General features: G+C 42.6%; 1 protein-coding gene across 1 annotated transcript in view; it reads left to right on the top strand.

Annotated features, from left to right (window-relative positions):
* The window catches only part of LOC135503453 (ras-like protein family member 10B), a 59,274-nt gene that overhangs the window by 31,644 nt on the left and 8,799 nt on the right, over positions 1–18,831 (top strand). Inside the window, exon 2 of the mRNA XM_064797031.1 lies at positions 5,158–5,257. The gene's annotated coding sequence lies outside the window, so the exon portion shown is untranslated. The remainder of the gene's footprint in view (positions 1–5,157; positions 5,258–18,831) is intronic.

Genomic DNA, 18,831 nt, shown 5'->3' with positions numbered 1-18,831 from the left:
TGGCTAATCCTTTCTTACACCAACTGTAATAGCTACGCTGCTCTCTCCCAAGCTCATTGCTGTGGATAATAGCGCTCATCAAGGTTTATGTGTAACCACACTTTCTTTTATTAGAACCCTAGCAAGAGATGTAAGAGAAAAGCCTTGTAAGAGATGCTTTCCTTGGATAGCCGAATGCTTTGAGGAAAGCGCCGAAACAAATCAGCCACTGAAGATAACCTTTACCATGGGGCAAATCAAATATATCTGCGGTAGTCCGTGCTTGAGCCGATTTATTGAGATGTCTTTCGCTTCCGCTGCTTCCCCCTGCAAATATTTACAGTACAATGATGGAATGTCGCCGACCCCAAGGGCTCGCTGACAGCGCTTCCAGCTCTTGAATGTGCAGTCTATTAGGCTAAGACATTCTTGATGTAGTGGCATTTTCGTTTTGAACCTGGGACAATCTGTTCTGGGTTTGGACAGAAGGAATATGACAGATGCTGCATTAGATGAGTTAGAGAGGTGTAAATAATCGGGTTGGGATCGAATATCGTGGTTGGATGTGATTGCCAAGGACATTTGAAGAGGATACGGTGTGTTTGAATTGCAAAGGGATATGAATGGGGCTTATAGGAGTCGCATTATGATCGGGTTCGAACTAAGTTCCAGTGGGGAGAAGCTGGGCATGCATTGGACTTGTACTGTATTCGTCTAGTTTTGTTACCTTTGGTCTTGTCCCGGCCTCGTGGTAGCGACTTTGTTTTAATAAGCCCTATTTGGATGCATTGAAATTACGATTCCTTGGTCTATCTAGCTAAGCCCATTATCAAAGAAACAGGAAATAGAAGTCACCATTTTTATAGCCGACAAAATGGACATTGCAAGAATGTTTGCAAGAACGATCACCTCAATGTGATTTGTACATGTTGGAACTTGACGAATGATACATTGTTTGTCTTTATAATGTTGCCTTTTGCTTTTTTAAGTCAAGATATCGCCAACATATCACCCGCTTGCTACGGAGGCAAACATACCATTAAGAATTCGTAAAGACTAATAACGTCTTTATTTATTCTTGATATTACCACGAGTAACCTACCTGAAGTACCTGTATATCCCATTAGCCTACCAAACAATGTGACATATATATAACATGTACAGTTTAGGTCGAGACGAAGAGCACCTACTTAAGAAGTAGTGATGAAGTGCTTCCGAAGACATTCTCTTAATGGTCACCCTACGTTCAGACGCCGCATTCGTCTGCGATCATTTCCGTGTCAAACTAGCAATGGGGTTGTCACATATGGGTACAAGACCATTGATTGGGTGACCGGAACTAATTCCGCTCGGATTTGAGATGCATCTGGCGCTGCGAGTCCAAGGTAAATTGCCTATTATGTCCCCGTAACCAGTTGATGAGTTTTAGCTGTTGAGAGAAGAGATGACCATCTGATCGCCTGGACCGATAATTGGGCATGCTGCCTGGTTGGTGATCAACTAGATACATGGAAGAACTTCATTAAGTTTTACAGATACATACACATAGACAATGCCAGGCGGAATGACAAAATCATATAACACGTACTTTATTAGCATTACTGTCTTGCTCAGAAGTTTGTTAATTGATCTGTGGTTCGTGAGCAAACATAATTTTCTCATTTTAGTTGATCAAATAGTAAGCTTACCTGTACTCCTTTCAGCTATATTTCTGTTTATTGCCGTTTGGCCGAATACCATCTGGTCGATCCAGCCCCTCGTCGAAATTGCTTTATATGTGCCCCTTTAATCAACGGTGAAATTAGTTTGCGTAAAAACCTTGACTGTATACAGTGTGATTAATGTATCTCACATCCCTTTCAATCCCCCTCTTGCTAATAGTTCGCAGCTTTGAAATCCCAGCAGAAACTAGAAACGCTGCCAGTTTGGCATTCTATCTATTCCTCATTAGAAGGAAGCAAATCAACATCTTCAAAGGACCTAATGATAAGCCCGTCTCTCTGTGATGGGTGCGTATGGAAATATAGCCCATTAGCCGCCTTTGTAATTAACGAGAGAATACTAACCCTTTCAGTTGTGTCAGTTTATACTTACAAACTATGATTAGGGACGACGAAGACCAAATACCTTTTATATACAGCCGTTTATCCAGCAATATAAGGTCATAACGCCGGCTCTGTGAGACACCGGGGCATCGTTACCTCACTGGTCAGTTGAACGGACCCCTCTCCGCAAAGGGTGCAAAACAAAGTTGGTCAATGTTAGGCCATGTCCGAGATGTAAGGATATAATACCAGACAGAAAAAATGTAATTGTGCATATTAACAATACTTCAGGATACGTCACAAAGAATAAGTGATCATCTACCAAAAGAAACAACACAGCCCGCTCCGCCTTGGTAAAAAAGGCAATATCCGCTTCTAAGATATGAAAATCATATTTCATTTGCTGCTTAAACACAAGAACTACTTTCACACAAAGTTGTTACCCAGCGTACCGTATGATGTGCGCAGAGAGAAAAACTCAATATCCTGGAGCGACTCAGAAGAGTGGAAATTGCATAGTTTTTCGTGGAAGCGGAGGTATAATACTGCGATTAAACCAATATCTTGTGCGTTTCAACCGCGATTTAGCCAGTTGGAATGTATAGATAGATATTATGTAAATGCAGAAAATAGAATGTCGGTGATTTTTAGTAAGTTCTTGAACGTCAGAATGGTAACTGGGGAGGGAAAGGACGTGGATAAAGATGGATCAGTCTTTAATCATGAAAGGAATGATTCGTAGCTGCTCTTTTTTCGGGTCGCGCCCGGGACTGGTCACCGGGAAGCTGACTCGGCCAGGGAGCAGAGTTCAAGCCAGGGCAGGGCGAGGTGACAATTGTCTAACCAAGTTCGCGGGTGGATGAGCAATATTGTTGGCAAAAAACCTCGGCTCCACCTCGGTCTTGGTCTACATTTAAGCACCACCAGTATCTCCAGTTCAGTGTCATTACTACAAGTATGCGGCAGTAATAAATTAGATGAAAGGCAAATGTGCGAACATTCATGATCAAGGTCTCTAAGTTTTGTGATATGCAGATATCAGAAAACGTTTTTTCGGAAAAAATGTTTCTGTCCCTATTACTCAATGTGAGAATGCACCGTATGCCGTGAGAGATAACGCGTGATTAATGGCGTGGTGGTCAGGCGGGGCTTGTCACCACGGGGAATATGGTTTAGAAGAAGCGTCAATGAATGGCCACACATTTCCTCAATACTTATACAGCTGATATTTTACAGCCAGCAGCTCGCTTGGTCACGAACTTGTAACAATTCTCAACGATATGCTCTGGCAATACTATTGATATACAGTGGAACCTCCTTTTGTAGACATATCTCTATTGCGGAAACCCTCTCTATTAAGGACACTAGTTGTGGTCCCAAATTGGTAGCTTCCATTGAATTTGACCTCTCTAATCAGTACACCCCTCTATTAAGGACAGCACTTGTCAGTCCCGACATTGTATGTACGTCAACGATATGCTTAGGCAAGTGTATTTATATACCTACCCAAGCGGCATGCTCTGTAACACACCACCTCTGTCATCTATGATGACAATGCGTGCTCTCGTATCCATTGACTCTATCTAGCCAGAGCAAGAAATTTTACCCACTGACATTTTCTGGCTTTGCGACATCAAACGATCCCGTGGCGTTCTTTAAACATGCTTTGGTTCGGCGATATGTCTTACTTATAAGACTATTACACTTTGGCTATATAGCTCTACTTGTAGTATTACAAATATCATCTAGGCAATATCATATGCATCTAGGATTCTGGATGGAGCGTCACCTAATTCCTTAGTCATGTCATATCTGTAGATGCTTAGGCACGAATGAGCAGACAAAATAGACATTTGTCAATCTTATCATGCATGCAACGCAGTATATCCAAGTATCCCCCGCACAGCTCCATATACCCCACCCAAATGATATTGACAGACTAGAAGTTTTAACACGTCGTACCAGGGAAATGTCATGAGAAGCCTCGGGTCACACGAATAAATAACTTCATTTCTTGATAACTCCTCTAAAGGTTAATTGCCCTAAACGAACATTCAACGGTCTCCGTTGTTTTCCATGCTGTTTTCCCACGGGCTATTTCCTCTGACTTACTTACGTCATACAGAGTAAGTGCTGTCTGTTCTTGCTTGGTGTCTCTGACAAATAAAGCCTTTTTTCAATTTGACGTCGCGACTGTGATGCGATTAAAATGCGGTGGAGTTGCAATTGAAGTTAAAACCTGATATATATTGACGATTTATATTAGCAGCTATGGCGGCAATGAGATAAGGATTCGCCTTATGCAATCGCAGTCCCAGTATCCAGTCAACTGGCGACCTTACGAATAGGACCGGCCGTACCCCATCACAAGTCCGTCACATGCATTTCAACTTGACAGTTTGATGTTGACGTTGCAATTTGGTGTCCACTGCGCCTGCATGACCGCAACTGAATGAAGAGATCATTCAGGGACTGTCTGACAGCTGTGATTGTTGACCCGACGTCATGACAACTTGACTTTCTCCAGGTTATAGCATTCCGCGAAGATGACGTCACTGCAGCTGCTGCCCACTATTTCCCCATCGCTGAATTACAGGCAATGTCGGACAAACATGCGGTTTCGTAATGGATTCATGCTTTCTAACTAGGGCAGTTAGATTCAATCTGGCACATGTCCGAGTGTTGGAAATACTACATAATTGTTCTGAATATTTCTCTCTCTGACTCTATGGTATCATTCATGCTAAAAACAATGCAGGGTCAAAGATAATTGACTTTGAAATAAGCTCAAATGCGAAGAAATAAGTGTCGATGTCCGACTGTCACGTGACTAAAACGTCATCAATATCTTATGCAAATGACCTTGTGAGCTATAAATAGTAACTTCGTGGGATGCTATTGTAGATCTTTTCACGCAGATGCAATCCGACCCCCTTCCTTTCTCTCATTTGGTTGCAGAGTGTTGCTGTTTTTTTTATTACTCAAGTGCAGTAATTATTCTTTCAGAAACCTTGTGATCAACCGGATTTTACATATACGACTTTGCGTGTTGTAAGCTACCAGTAGTCGCCCGTTTGATGGTCAACCTCGATAACTAAGTCCCTAATTGGAATGGCTTTTGCTTTGATTTTAGGATTACCAGCGCGGAAAGAGGATCACGGAAGCACGCTAGAGGAGAGACTCGAGGGACAGGTGATCGTAATTAGAACCAGCATCAGCAGTAGCAGCAGAAGGTAAGGTGATTTGCTAACGGCGAAATTTGCCGCACTTCTGAAATAATTGAAATAGTAATATATTTTGGTCATTTTGTTTCCTTTACTGTGAATAATAACGAAGGAAAAACTTGGGATATTCAACTTTTAACAGCCGCACCTTTCTTTTCTGGGCCACCCGATATTTAGATAAAGTCAGAGTTCGTGTAATTGTTATTTTGTTCCGTTTTGCCAATGGAAACAACATCGAAATCGGATTCCATATCATCCTGAGCAACAATGTCAAATACCACAAAAATGTCATGTTTATATTTAGAAATCATTTATAAATAAATGAATAGAGATCAATGATCTATACAGCTCTTGATATTCATAATTAAAATCATTAGACAGAAGATGCTATTTTTGGCATATCGAACGTGGTGTGTGGAACGAGAGATGGCACGCCTGCGGTGCACTAATTATTCAGTCAGCGTAAATCCACCGCCATTGTTTTTAATAGGTTACATGTGGGTGCATCATTTGAAGGTGCGCTATCATGTCGTGTGTGGTGGCAACAAGTACGTCTTAGCTCATCCCGCATAGCCCCTTCACAGGACTGCCCGTTATTGAGGTGGGATTGGAATAGTTGGGGTAAGGTGGTTCTATACATGTATCTCTTCTTATGGTGTTAGTACAGTATGTTTATAACGGTACATCTGATCTTTGAATTAGATTATAAAGCACCGCCATCTAATGTAAACCACCACATCCTCGGGGACGATTTATTTCCTCGGACTCCAGATTCCCGAAAATAAAAATCGTGAAAAAATATTTTTTGATTGAAAAGGCCGGTACATTTCGTAATCCGCCAAATTAAAAATTGTGAAACTTCTATTTTTTCTAGAGAGCAATTTTGGCAAAACGCAAAAATTAGGAGGCGCGAAAATTTGGCGATTGACATTATCATGATTTAGGAATGATAGCTCACTAATTCATCAGTGTATTGTGCATGTATTACGCAAAATTCCTTGAGGGATAAAGAACCTAAAAAAAGGTTTTTCAATTGCTCAAAACTAAAAACCTACATTTCTCATTTCTAAAGTCTAAACATCATGTATATCAGATTCTGTCCGTCTGACGTTATTCCGAGCAGTCACTCCCAGGCTCCATCCTGTCCGGGGATGACAGATAGAAGGACCACGATATCCTAACCATATTTGCAAGCTATTCGTCTGTTGATTCTCTTCCCAAATGTATTCATGGCATGGTTTTGACAATTAGGGTCCAATCACATGCGTCCTTGTATTGATCTAAACCATTGAAGGGTAACAACATACTCATTTGCACAGGGATTGCTGGGATATGAATAAAAATGAGATCGTTGTAGTCACTTTGTTGTCAAGAAGCAGTTTGATGCAAAGTTTCGAGGAGTTTGGCGCAATGCGGAAATGAGTTAGGGGTAACGCGGTGGGCTTCATGACCATGTGCCACGAGAGCTTGAGATAATGATAAATGGCAAAGCAATGGTGAAGATTGGACAAACCGAGACAACACGGCGAGAGTCATGCCGGTGAATCCCCTTGGACGTGGATCAATAATGGCTTTGAAAATAAGTACATGTATATATAACCAATGAGAACTCAAAGAAGCCGCTTTTATAAAATGTTTGACATCGAGCTCATAAAACGTATCCACTCGGTCTCCGTAGCAGAGGCTTTGATTTTGTCCGTCAGTTTCAACGTATCCTGTGTAGAGAATACGCCATATTTGAAATTCTATTCCCATGCCGCTGATCAGGTGCCTGGCTTATTGAAACGTTCGAATGACGTTTTCGACTAAGGCTTGGGAGTCGTCAAAAATAAAATTTCATCTAAAAGGCTTTCGTGCCAATTACTTGATTCCAAAATTGTTCATTTTTCGTGCCTTTAATTTTAGGAAGTGACTATTTGGCAAGCCCGGCTCACCAAACAGCGCCTTTTTTCTGCCCTAGATGGAGAGCCGAACTCATGCATATTCAACCATCCAGAAGCTCATTATCATTCGTGGCAACACGGTGAGCAACACTGGAGTTGCAGTGAAACGCCTTTTGAAATGCACACTAATGATTTAACATGCTTATCATTTAAATCATGTTTATGACTTTTTTTGTAAATCCATACAGTCATGTACATGTAGGCCTACATGCTTCTTCATGGATTATTGACCAAAACCCGAGTTTAGTAACAGAAATTGAATCGAGAGCGGGAAGTCGGCCATTGTTAAATATGCGCATATAAATTCGAATATGACGTCACTGCTCTCTGATTGGCCAACATGTTGTAACCTCTCCGGCTCGCCAAAGAGGGTAGTATATTTTTGCCCTGTTTGGCAAGCCCGGCTTGCCGAACAGGGTGGCTTTTTAGTGCTGTTTGGCAAGCGGCTCTCCAAACAGGACAAAAAAAGATGCCTGTTCGGCGAGCGGCTTGCCAAATAGACCCGGTGTAATGTTTTTGAGTGTTTCTGTTTTTGAGTGTTTCCCCTCATTGTTTGGGAACGTTCAAAAATAGATTGACGAGTTTTTCTGTGTATCCCCCCATTGAAAAGTCATGGTATCTCTAGCTGCCTATTGTTTGGAAACACTGAAACATGGGGAACAACCACAGATGTTACACCGGCCTTAATTTTATTCCAAATTTTTTCACATGTTTTTATTACTTCATACCAATCCTAAAACGAGAGAAATTTTCATAAATGTTAAACTTCCCCTTTTATCATATTTTGCCGTGCAAACTATGCCCACTAGACATTGTACTACGGAGAGTAAATCAGCCCATCGATCGGTAAAGCTACGCGTACCTCTCTACTTTACAGTCAAGCCGTTATTCTCGGCTTGACGGAAATTCAGACAGGCCCCTTTGAGGGCTGACGACGTGCATCTGTAAGGCACTTATTCCATAGAGCTATACCCTATACTATACTATACTATACGCGAACAATAGTTTCATGGTCATGCAACCTTTGTGAAGCCATTGTTCGCGTATAGTGTAGTATAGGGTATAACTCTATGGAGAAGGTGCCTAAGGCACCTATTCCATAGAGCTATACCCTATACTATACTATACGCCAACAATAGTTTCATGGTCATGCACCCTTTGTGAAGCCATTGTTCGCGTATAGTGTAGTATACCGTATACCTCTATGGGGAAGGTGCCTTAAGGACCGCCCAAATTAATAGTACTACGTTGTAATTTAAAGGCCATAACTCAAGGTTTTTTGCCATTTTCTGCTGTAAGACGATTTCAAAAGTGTACCTAACACTTTATACAATACAGAAAACCAAATGCAATTAGCTCCATCCATTTTGAAGATATAGCCAATTATGTGTTTGACAACTTGATTACCTAATCAGGCTAGCAACTTGCTTGTTAGAGCCAGGCGGCGGGTTCAGCAAAAGTTGTGATGTAGATCAGGTTATCTGTACATGTCATGCAATCATAAAAGCAGGAGGGCCTTAATTAATTATGCACACCTGGAAGTAATGTGTTTCATTCACTATGGTGTATTGTGTGGCTCCGAATTGTGTCAAGGATAGCACAAAGAACAATCGAATGACGGATGGGACCCATTTTCATGAATTTCCAAATCCAGTTGAACGAGAGAGGAGGAAGCTGTGGATTCGGAAGTGCAAACGTTTGGAGTGTTGGAAGCCTGGGCCTTCGGCCAAACTTTGCAGTGATCACTTTATCGATACGGATTATCACATGAAGCCGGCTATCTGCATCCAACTGAATATTAAATGCCACTTGTTAAAAACAGCTGTTCCATCTGTATTCGATTTGACCAACCCCACTTACATGCGACAGCCTCCAAAGGAACGTTCGTTAGCCAAAACACGTAAACATCAAGAAGTGAGTTGAACACTATTTCATGATTTATACACTGCTGATGCACACAACACTCATACTACCCAAATGGCACATGTCATCCACTGTACAGTGGCTACACAACCATGTCAATTGCATTTAATGCCCGAGGCTGCTGAGGTCGGTTGTTATACATAATGTGTAGGCCCTATTGGGGCCTGTGATACCGCATAGTGTCTTCTTGTGTTCCAGCCATAGCAAGGTGACAGCGACACAGGTCAGTGTCAGTGACAGCCACTGTCAATGACAGATTATTGTCATCTGACATCTAGGCCTATCTAACGTTGCACGGCATTATATCGTCACGTCAAGATGATTGTGCATAATACCGTCACTTTTCAATAGTAGTTCAGCGTCATGACATAACTGGCGATACAACACAGGCGAGGCGAAACAATATTGTGCAACATTAGTCTGTTCAAAAATCATACATGTTATGCATCTGCAACCGTCTATCAATGTCTTCTTTGCTATATCGGCAGGTCTGCCATGCAAATTGATTAACCACAAATTCTAATCACTTTCGTCCGAATGATCACTCTCATTATGATCTAGTGATATTAATGGCTCGAACATGTACGGCTCAACGTTTAAATATCCTTCTGTATCGACCAAAACATCCACAAATTCACTGCTCTCACTCTCTGAACTGTATGCGGAAGCCATCTTGCTTTGTTCTGACTGGCCTGATCTACGTCATCAAAAAATCCCTAGCGGCCACATGTGGAACTAATCTAAAGTTGTGTGTGGTGGGAAATTCAAATAGTTTAAAATTGAAAATTGAAATAACTAAATAATGACTTTATTATTAGAATTTTTTTAATGTCTGGGATCTTGTTTTTTTAACCCTCAACATATTTCATGAGTATCAAGCATGTTTTCAAACCTTGATATATGGCCTTTAAACAATGAGATAAGATACAGAGCAGGGCTCTGTTACACTCGACAAATCAATCTTCGGTGAATTAATTTCGTGACTGGCATTATGGTATTACCCTCGATACATGAGCCTAGGTAATCTATTAGATAAAAAAGATAGAGAACGATAGGATGGTCCTGCAGCGATACTGACTGTGAGTATTCGGGCAGTGTCAACAAATCACTGTCCACTATGGTTTATACCAAAGCGGCAGACGAGAGCAAAAAAATTGAAAGCGCAGGCAGATTCAACCGCGTAGGCTATATTTCCTGTTCCATGGCACTCGACGTGGATTTGCGGGTTGGTATTTCTAGAGCTTAAGTCGTTGAGTTATTAAATAAAGCCTAAGGTTAGCAGTGTAGGAAAGATAGTACAGAATGTTGATAATAGGATAGTTTATGGGGTGTTCTAATATATTTGCACACAACTGTATGTTAATTATATTTTATGTACTTTAATATCTTCCTCAATGTACCACCCTCTGTGGTTAGAGTGTAAATAAAATTCGTAATTCGTAATTCGTAATTTAATGACATCATGGTATAGTTGTTCCTCGTTTCCGCAACACCGCCAATGCATCGATCAGCACAAGAGAGATTATCGCTTCACGGAGGGATCACTCGGGTCCAGGGGAGATTAAAGGATGGAAGAGTGAGATAATCCAGTCATTGTCTGAATTTGTCCATCTTATGTGCAATCTTGATGAAAACAATTACAATGTACTGTAGCGACTGGACTAAGCAAACGACATGCCCTTAAAAAATCTCGACTGGTCTGTTAAGCCGTTTTTCTTGCCTTGTAGAAGCATAGCCACTTCTCAAACACTACGGGGTCTGGATAATTCATGGATCGGATTCCTTCCTCAATCTCTTCATCAGAAAATAATGACAGTACTGAAACGAACCTATTACGAACCATCCACAGCCATCGGTCACGTGGAATCACCACGTCACCATAGGATTTTCTCATGCACGAAACGTCACCAAAACCAGCTTCTCGAAAAAGTTCTTGAAGAATTTCCCAAGGTGGAAGGTAAGACGCGCGAGCTGCTTTAAAAACATCCGGCCAGAGTGGGAAGGGTGCATCGGTAGAGCCGTGCGACATGACCAATGTTGTACCACCAGGATTGGTTTGGCGGAAGATGCCGCCAAGAAAATCTAACAATTGTCCACGGGGAACATGATGAAGCATGAGATACATTATTGAGACGTCAAACCTCACATGTTTCAGTTTGAAAAGCCTGTTCCCGTCCATGCAGAATTTCTCAACCGGGGTGAGACCGCAATCTTGCAATTGATCGAGCGAATGTTTGGTCGGTTCCACGGCAAGGAATTTCTTAAATGTGGCCTTCTGTCCTAATAATTTCAAGAGATATCCTCCTCCACACCCTATGTCCGCAAGCACCGTGTTTTCGAAATCCATAACATCCCGTGAGATCTGACTGAAAACATCATCGATAAGGGCCGACTCGAATTGTGTCCTAAACGCCCACAAATTATCAAATTGGGAGGAAACAACGTTATAATGAGTCGTTGTCATGATGCAGGGTAGTACGACAGCGTTCCTGATTGTCACCTGTTCACTGGCACCAATCAGTCAGCGGTCAGCGAGAGCACAAGTTTAATACACCTCCCTATAGTCGATGATACGTTTTATAAAGGGTTCGCTTGTTCACATGGGATAATTCACTATTCACTATTTCTTACGTGAGAACAAACACTGGTTGGTAGGCCCTATGCCATAATCGCCGGTAACATCTTTGTATGGGGTCAGCAATACGAACAGTTGGCTCGAGAGGCATTGGACGTCCCAGGAATGCAGGTCACCATAATATGTAATGTAGTGTAATGTAAATACATGTACCATATTTGTATAGCGCCCGTTTCAAGCAAAATGCTCGTTCAAGGGCGCTTTACAGATAAAAAGATCACACCTGACTTAACAGCTCTGTCTTCAACTATCCGCGAAATTCCTTAAGGGTCGCGGCTGCCCGGATGTTGGTCGGCAGCCGGTTCCAGAGCGTGGGGCCGAGTGGCCAAATGCCCGCTCGCCGTATGTTCTTTTTGCACGCGGAACTACAAGTGATAGGTCGTGTGCTGACCGCAGGTGCCTTTCTGGCTCATAGACATTGATCATCTCAGCGAGGTACTGAGGGGCCCGACTGTGCAGACTTCCAGACGAGCACCAATGTTTTAAATCTAATTCGCTGCTCCACAGGCAGCCAATGTAACTGTCTCAGGACAGGTGTGATGTGTTCCCGCCTGAATGTGCGTGTGACAACGCGGGCCGCAGCATTCTGAACCCGCTGCAGTCTCCCGATGACAGTCCCTGGCAGCCTGTTGAGGAGCGAATTACAATAGTCCAGCCTGGATGACACTAGACCGTTGGTGAGAGATATAGCCGCACGATCGGTAAGGTACCTCCTAACATGGCCAATGTTTCTCAGCTGGGCGAAAGCCGACTGACAGACGCTTGTAACCTGCTTCTCCATGCTCAAAGTGGTGTCAAATACTACACCAAGATTTCTGACACTTGATGAGGACCTGACCAGGCAATCACCAACATTTATGTGAACGTGATCAAGGCTTCTAAGCATGTGTGGGGAAGCAAAAATCATCACCTCTGTTTTGCTATCGTTCTTGCTTAGCATGTTGCCAGCAAGCCAGGCACCAGCAGCCGCAAGGCTCGTTTCAGCGCAAGCAATCGCATCCTGTGGGTTGCCTACGCTCACAGACCTATACAGCTGTGTGTCATCAGCATAGAAATGGTAATCTGGGCCGTGCACCCCCAGCAGATCTCCGAGTGGCTTTGTATACATGGTGTACATTTTCGGGCCCAGCACTGACCCCTGGGGAACACCATACTTAAGCAGCATAGGGGTGGACTTCACTTGGTCAATCAGTACCGTTTGATACCTATCCGTCAAATATGATGCTATCCACTGAAGTGCAGACCCATTGATACCAAAGATGCCATGAAACCGCTGCAGCAAGATGCTGTGATCGATTGTATCAAAAGCAGCGGATAGGTCGATCATTACAAGCACAACTGCATCACCCCTGTCCAAGGATCTGAGGATATCACTTTGCACTTTCAACAGGGCCGTTTCAGTAGAGTGCAACTTTCTATAGGCCGATTGGTGAACCTCATGCAGATCATTGGCCAGGAGGTGACGCTCGAGGCGCCTGCCCACAACCTTCTCCAATACCTTTGATACAAATGGTAAGTTTGAGACAGGTCTATAGTTCTTCAATGTATCTATATCGAGTCCGAGTTTCTTCAGGAGAGGTCGGATGTGAGCATGTTTGAAGGCCGAGGGAACGGTGCTATTGTCAAATGATGCATTAACAATGCTTGCAATTGTCGGTGCGAGTTCATCAATGCACAGTTTTAGCAGCCACGTTGGCACAGGGTCCAATGTACATGATTTCGAAGGAGACCGAAGGACAATTTCCTTGATCTCAGCAGCAGTTGTCACCGTGAACGATGACAGAGTCTCAGTCATTGGGACGGACACGTCTGAGGTTGTGTTTCCCCCGTCACCCCCGAGATTCTGCCTGATCAGCGATATTTTCTCACTGAAGAATGAGCTGAATGACTCGGCGAGTTCCAATGCCGAGTCTGCTTGTGGCCATACAGAGCCACCTGACTCGCCAAGGAGATGCCTGGTCACTTTGTAGAGGGCTTTCTGATCATGACCACATGCCTCAATTTTTTTGGCGTAGTAGGTAGTCCGTGCTTGTCTGATGAGTTTGTTCACCGTTGCACATTGGGCTCTGAAGATTTGGTGGTGATATGGTGATAATAGCTGTGTGTCGTTAACGAATGTGTTTGCTGAAAACGGGAACAAAATTTAGGTGTATTTGCCTTTATACAATGACATCTGGTCAGTTTATATACTGAGGATGCATCATATATCGAACAAAATTTGGTTTGACCTCATTTTTAATGTCACAGTGGTCAAAAGTTATGTTCATGATTGGTTTATTGTCTGACAACGATAACTTGAGATTATTTCAAGAGTTGTTTTTTATCTGCAGTGTACATTTTCATACTGAAGTGTACTATGCATCTTCCTCTAATATTGCCAACGTTTGGCCTCATCGAATTGACGGAATAGACAAGACTCGATCGAATTGAAACGTTATACTTTCAGGGCGGTTAGTGAGGTTAGCTAAACAGTTGTTTTTAATTTTTAGCTCACTTCAATAACCACATCAAAATACGCATTATGGCGCCTTTAGAATGTTATGCATGGCGATCCTTGAAGAAAAAAAGAACTACTGCCCGTGAACTGTTTTACAAGTTTGTAGACGTGCACGCCCCCGATGTAATCGACAACAAAAGTCATTTTGTTATGGTACTTTATTTGAAGCAAGATATCTGGTAGTCGATTAGAAAATCTATGCTTGATATCACTTAGCACGATTCGGCTTGGATACAACAATGCGACCTAAACTTTTATGACTGTCTTTACCCGCACGTTCGACCATATTGGCATATCGGCATTTTACAACTTTCAAAGGAAGGGAATTTTCAGACATTTTTGCAAGTTGCCCGAAAAATTGCAAACACCTTCTGTCCAAGTAACACTGTAGCGTTGGACTGCCTATCATTGCTTGGCACACGGTTGTGCTCGTTAGCCGATTAAATCCTTGCATCCTTTTAAGGCAGTAACGGTGGGCTCTTTCTAGAATTAACAGCTCTGAGAGAGCAATTTCCTGACACCAAATTTCAGCTCCATAAAGAGCTCTGGGAAGGCAAATCGTTCTGTACAAGTTGTGGCTTATTATTGGGCTGAAACCACTTGGCTGCTGGTTTGGCCCAATTATGCTCATGAGCGTATTCTTCAGTTTCTGAGCAGCTTCAATAGTTCGCTGCGTAGACTTTAAGTATTTATCAACTAGTATCCCGAGGTGAACATGAGAGGATTTTTCATTGACCGACTGGTTACCTAGCGCCCATTTCCTTTCATTTTAGTTCGCTTCCATTGCGCAGCGGTTTCCCCTAGAACTATAACACAGCATTTTTCGGCATTGTAGTCATCAGCCCATCGATCGATAAAGCTAGGCGTACCTGTCTCCTTTACAGTCAAGTCGTTATTCTCGGCTTGACGGAAATTCAGACAGGCCCCTTTGAGGGCTGACGACGTGCATCTGTAAAGGACCGCCCAAATTAATAGCACTACGTTGTAATTTAAACAATGAGATAAGATACAGAGCAGGGCTCTGTTACACTCGACAAATCAATCTTCGGTGAATTAATTTCGTGACTGGCATTATGGTATTACCCTCGATACATGAGCCTAGGTAATCTATTAGATAAAAAAGATAGAGAACGATAGGATGGTCCTGCAGCGATACTGAGTATTCGGGCAGTGTCAACAAATCACTGTCCACTATGGTTTATACCAAAGCGGCAGACGAGAGCAAAAAAATTGAAAGCGCAGGCAGATTCAACCGCGTAGGCTATATTTCCTGTTCTATTGTCGTATTTCCACAGGTTATAAAAGTAAGAAGCTGAATTTGCCTTCTAACGTCCGGATCCTTTATTCTAACACTGCTTCACAAAATTATACACACCAAAGTCATAATTGATAAAATAGTTCGTCGGGATGACGATTCGTGCACGTGATTAGAAATACTCGGGAGACTGGAATAACTCTCTCTCGCTCTCTCTCTATCTCTCTCTTCTCTCTCTGCCGAGAGCGTGCGGACAGCTGTTTTGTATTCACGCGCAGCTTTGTCTGCACCAATCAGGGGGCAACGTTGATGCGTCTCCATCCAATGAGGAGCCGCATCAATGCTGACGTAATTGATCACGTAATTGATCACGCTGGGGAGAATGGAAGATTAAAAGTAGACCGTGGGAATTATCCACGATTATCCACCGGTATCTTATCTAAACCCAATTCCAATAATCCCGCACACTTAATTCCAAGAATTACACATTACAGTGCTACTCATAAGAAAGGTTTTACAATTACTATACAACACTATGGCACTCGACGTGGATTTGCGGGTTGGTGTTTCTAGAGCTTAAGTCGTTGAGTTATTAAATAAAGCCTAAGGTTAGCAGTGTAGGAAAGATAGTACAGAATGTTAATAATATGATGTCATGACGTCGGGTCAACAATCACAGCTGTCAGACAGTCCCTGAATGATCTCTTCATTCAGTTGCGGTCATGCAGGCGCAGTGGACACCAAATTTCCACGTCAACATCAGAATGTTAATAATAGGAATGTTTATGGGGTGTTCTAATATATTTGCACACAACTGTATGTTAATTATATTTTTGTAACGTACCGCCCTCTGTGGTTAGAGTGTAAATAAATTCGTAATTCGTAATTCAATAACATCGTGGTATTGTCGTGACCAAGTGATCCGAGCGGTAGAACTCACGGTCACTTTCTCCTTGACTGAGAATAGATTGTTCTGAATTATAACCGTAACTCCGGGATCCTGCTGAGACCTAAGCAGGAGACGTTTGACTGACTAGCAGTTAAAACCGGAAACTAGGATCTCTGTACAGTACCTTTATTCTATTCTCATTCTTAATCTCATCAAACATATATACACCTTACACTTCTAGCATCAGAAAATAGGCTGTCTTATTCACATGTAGCAACAAATGTCTCTACACTTCACACGTTCTCAAAGTATTTAGCCTGACATTGGCTCATATGAATAAAGTCTAGCAAATGCTTTTACTTCAATTTTGTACAGAAAGGCCTATAGTGTAATTGTTCATGGAGTTTTAGATAAAAGCATTTGCTAGTCTTTATTCATATCACCCATTGTTTACACTGTTCAACGATCATATGAGTGCACAAAGGCATGCACTTAAAGGAGTTTGTCTCCTAGAAAGGCAGCGCTATAACATGCAATTCTAGGTCGACGGAACCCAAGGTCAGTGCAGCGCTATAACATACACTTTCCAAGAGCGATAGAAGCGTTCAGCTGAAAGGGTGGATGTCGTCCTGGGTGCCGACAAATGGTACCCAGGTTCGAGATCGACTGGACAATAAGCACCCTGGGTGCCATTACACTAGACAAACAGCACCCAGCTTCTTCTTCTACACTTTTCTATACCTACAACGAGGTTGGCCCCACGCTCACGGAGGTCACGTGTCACGATACCGCGCTCTAAAAACCTTTCTTTCATCAATTCCATCTTATTCAAACGGGGTATTCGTCTCCAAGGGGAGAGAGATAAAGAACCTATAGGTCTAAACGCGTTTTTTTCTGTTTATCTGTTCTTTTTATTTCGCGCACTGCTAATGCCGCAATTACCACGGCGCGAGATAAAACGAGATTGCAAGAAACGTCCTCGTCCCTAAGATCCGTAAGCCAGGCAAAAAGAAGCTGGGTGCTGTTTGTCTAGTGTAATGGCACCCAGGGTGCTTATTGTCCAGTCGATCTGGAACCTGGGTACCATTTGTCGGCACCCAGGACGACATCCACCCTTTCAGCAAGAGTTCAGCGCAAAACATAAACTCGGAAGAGAGATTGAATGCAGCGCTATAACGGTAATTCCGCTATAACATACATTCGGAGAAACTTGTCTCAAGGAATAATCCTTGTATCTGTGTATGATAAGGCCACTGGGGCTCAATGTTTCCTTTGTTGTGGGATGTAGATATCTGATGCTTTGTTGCTGGGGGGATTACTGGCATTGTTTAGATCAGGTGCCTACAATTTGTTAGTGTTAGTTTATAGCATAAACTCTAAGAGAGGGTTTAATGCACAGCTCGGGGCTTGCCACACTCCAGAATCTAGCCAAAAACCCCAGTTTATATACCCACAGAAGGCGTAGAGACACAACCAGATATAATCAAAAGGAAGTAAACATCCCAAGTAGTCCCAGACAGAACATAGTTCCCTTACATAATTAATATTACTCCACAGTCACATGTTCAAACAGAATCTAGGTAAAAAAAGCAACGGAAAAAAAGACAACGGAAAAAAAGCCCGGTAAAAAAGACAACGGTAAAAAAGACAACGGGTAAAAAAGACAACAGGTAAAAAAGACAACGGAAAAAAAGACAACAGGTAAAAAAGCAACGGAAAAAAAGCAACAATCTAGGTAAAAAAGACAATGGGTAAAAAAAGCAACGGAAAAAAAGGCAACCATCTAGGTAAAAAAGACCAACTCAGGCGCATCTGTCCAACCAAAACGGTGTTCGACCAAGGACGGACCTACACTCGCCAAATAGAGCGATGATAAAAAATATTGAGTTGAGAGCTGAGCGTCAACTTGGACATCATTATCTCTCAAATCATATTGGGCAATTGTAAAGCAAACTTGTACATGTACAATGTAGAAGGAAACCGGATACGACAGAGGAAACCGCCCACTCTATGACATAAAGTGCCGGACAGACCGGGAATTGAACACGGGACCTCGGAGGTGTGGTGGCAGGCGCTGATGTTTCCACTGCACAGCCGGCACTCCGACAGCCCCATCATGCCTAGAGCCATAGGGCGCTGATGTTCCTCCCTTTGACGCTTTGTTGACTAATAAGATGGAACCCTTCCTCTGGAAATGAGGCAATACTGAATGCTAGTAAATCAGTACAACTAATTTGGCTGTAGTCAATTGGGTCCTCTTTGATAGTTGTCATCTTTTTCCGTTGCCTTTTTTACCGTTGCCTTTTTTACCTGTTCTTTTTTACCGGGCTTTTTTTCCGTTGTCTTTTTTCCGTTGCTTTTTTTACCGTATACCATCCTCACAGTATAGTTGTTCCTCGCTTCCGCAGCACCGCCAATGCATCGATCAGCACAAGAGAGAT

Source organism: Lineus longissimus, chromosome 2 (assembly GCF_910592395.1).
Source record: "Lineus longissimus chromosome 2, tnLinLong1.2, whole genome shotgun sequence".
Classification (NCBI taxonomy): Eukaryota; Metazoa; Nemertea; class Pilidiophora; order Heteronemertea; family Lineidae; genus Lineus; species Lineus longissimus.
Note: the sequence above shows the minus strand (reverse complement) of the source record. Positions and strands in the feature narration are given on the sequence as shown.